The sequence below is a fragment of the Pistacia vera genome, unplaced genomic scaffold (genome assembly GCF_008641045.1).
Source record: "Pistacia vera cultivar Batoury unplaced genomic scaffold, PisVer_v2 Contig298, whole genome shotgun sequence".
Classification (NCBI taxonomy): Eukaryota; Viridiplantae; Streptophyta; class Magnoliopsida; order Sapindales; family Anacardiaceae; genus Pistacia; species Pistacia vera.
The window spans coordinates 62,518-65,636 of record NW_022196110.1 but is presented as its reverse complement, the minus strand read 5'-3'; the positions used below and the strand labels follow the sequence as shown (position 1 = coordinate 65,636).

The 3,119-nt window shown below is 35.5% G+C and overlaps 1 pseudogene; it reads left to right on the top strand.

Moving 5' to 3' along the window:
* Positions 1 to 1,559: 1,559 nt before the first annotated feature.
* Positions 1,560 to 2,682, top strand: LOC116135294 (annotated as a pseudogene).
* Positions 2,683 to 3,119: the final 437 nt, after the last annotated feature.

Below are 3,119 nucleotides of genomic sequence, written 5' to 3'. Positions count from 1 at the left end.
TCCATAAATTCCAGCAAATGTTGGATTTTCAAACCAGGTAAGAAGTCATCTAATTCTCGGGTCAAAAGTTGGGAATGTCTCAGAAATATGCCATTTACCGACCAAACTGGAAATTTTTTTAGAGAAAGAGAGTCCACGAAGTACAACCTTCATTTTTTTTTAAATTTGTTTTTTGAAAACGTTTGGTTCATGGTTGCTTCCATTCACGTCTCAACACTTATAAAATTGATTTTTTTATACAATAAGGAAAACTACTATTTAGCGTGTCAATATTAAAATATAATTTAATTTAAAATAATTGGAAACTATCAACGGTTGCCTATATAAACCCTCGTCTGCCTCCATTCTTCTTCCCTCCCCCGCCTTCTTCTCTACATCTGTAGTACTTTCTCTCTGTCTCTTTCTCCACAACTCTTTTCATTGATCAAGTATCATAACCTTGGGGTTATCTTACTCAACCTTGTAGTTGAAATTTCTTTCATGTTTTATTTGTTTTCATCTTGTTATTCTCACAAGTTTCTAAAGCTTTTGAGCATTTACGAGTTCAAAGATGAAAATGTTTATCGGGTTGAAGGCTTCGGTTTAGGAAAAAAAGATGCTTTGAGTTAATTTGGTATAAAAATGCTTTTTTTTAAAGAACCTTTCTGGGAAATCTTGACTATCATTATTTAAGTCACATCCATAGCATTTCAGATTAGATATCGTACTTTTATTAGTTTTGAACTCTGGATCTTAAAGAGAGGCACTACTAAAGGTCTCTGTATTTTGCTTTAATTTTATAATTAAGGCCTTAATACTTTTCTCTGTTTTATTTTATTGAAAGCTAATTTTCTTATAATTAAGTTGGATTTTGAGTTTCGATATATGGCAACGGATTTATTTATAGCCCTTAAGGTCATGGTCTATCTGTTCTTAGTTTATTTGTTGTGTGTTGAGATTTGTCCACACATGAACTTAAATAACTTGTCCCAACTACTTGGGATTTCGGTCTTAGATTGTCCACATATTTAGACCTTCACGTCTCTTCTTGTGATGCCAACTCTGAGTCATATTTGCCTTTAATTAATTTTACAGACCATGAAAAAACATTATAGTTTGAGAATTAAAGTAAATTTTGATGTTGACTTGGGTGGTTTCAAGCTGTGTTGCGTGTGGTGCTAACATTCTTTAATCGTTTGATGAAGGTTTCTGATCAACATGGGTATGAAGGCCGCTATGGATTGACCCAGAGGACAAAATATGATTGCCTTCTGTTTGGTAAACTCTTTTATACAACAACACATTGGACTAGAAACGCAATATCTTGCAGAGAGAAAATAAATACTAAACTTTTATTATATTGCAGATCTAGATGACACTCTTTATCCATATAGTTCTGGTATTGCAGCAGACCCGGAAAGAATATCAAGGTAATTATTCCTGGGCTGTTATTTTTCTGTGCTACAGTTTATTAATACTAAGATAAGCGGCTTTTGCAGATTTATGGTTGAAAACTTGGCATTGATAGGAGTAAAATTACTGAGTTGGGGAACCTGCTGTATAAGCATTATGGAACAACAATGGCTGGCTCAGGGTATGCCTTCGATTTAATTCCAACTCCCTTTTGTTTTTAAAGGTCAAAACAGGAGCTTATGATTGATGGGATTATTCTGTGCAGGCAATGGCTATGACTGACTATATGAGTACCACAGGTATTTTTCTTTACAGTTTTACAAAAGGGTATTAAATTTTCCAAAGTTTGTCGCATTGGTAATGTCTGATAAACATTTTGCTTTTATATGCCACAGCTTTGTTCATGGGAGATTGCCTTATGAGACAAAACCAGATCTCTACTTAGGGTCTTTGTTGAGCCTTCCTATTAGGAAAATTGTAAGCATTTTATTACCAAATAGAAAAGCCATTACTTGTCATGTAATTGATCTAACAATCTGTTTAATTCCTGTGAAATAGATCTTCACCATGCCGACAAGGACCACGCCGTTAAAGCTCTAAACAGGCTTGGATTGGAGGACTGTTTTGAAGGAATTATCTGCTTTGAACTCTGAATCCCACTCACAAGAGCAAGTTTCTGATGATGAGATGACATTGCTTTTGTGGGATCAACTGCTACTGCCACCACAGCTAGTACTAATGGCTCTGGATTTTGACTCGTTGGGCATTTTGCACAACCCAACCCAAGCCGGTGGGATTACCAAAGACACCCATTGTATGCAACAATTGGTTTGCCATTGAACAAGCCTCAAGATCGCCAACATCAACCCTCAGAGAACAGTAGATATATAGATGATCTTTTAACATTTACTTTATGTCTGATGAATCAAATTGTTATTCCCGTTGCAATAATTTCATCCTTTGTATATGTGTATCAGCTGTTCTTCGAAGATAGCGTCCCAACATAAGGCTGGCAAGCGTGGGGGCTTCACACAGTGAGGGTAAAGTCTTTGAAATCTGTACCATGTAGTACTCCCTGATGGATATTCCATTCTTTGTTAATTAACCATCTATGATGCCATGGTTATTTTATAATGTGTCCAGATGGAAGTTCCCAGAGAGTTAAAGGGCAGACTATGCATTGGAGGCATTCACTACATGAAGGAAGCAATACCAGAGCTCTGGGAGGGCCGATATGAAATCAGAAGTTGGTTACTGGCAAGGTCTGTGGAGACATCAGTGACAGCTTAGATTCATGGTATTAGCATAAAAAAAAAAAAAAAAAAAAATCAACCATGATCTGGGGTCTCTATTTGTCCCGTTCCCTACCATATGTTCAAATGATGTACATGTTTTGTTCAGATCATTAATGAAAAAAGAAGAATAACCAACCCTTTTGGCCTTAGTTCAATGTTCATATAAAAAGCAATGTTTTCACCTGCTCATTATTTTGGATGGCTTTATCAGTGATGTCACAACATTCTACAATCATATAAAATTTGGAAGGCCGTGCTAATCACGATGTTAATATAAAAATACACAATTAGGTATACAATTTCAATCCATTATCATATCATGGAGACATGTTATAATATATTCCAGATCATCTGCAGATTTGATGCATGAAAATAGTGCTGGAACATGAATATTTATTATCTATGAAGCTCAGCAAGAAGATAGACATAAAT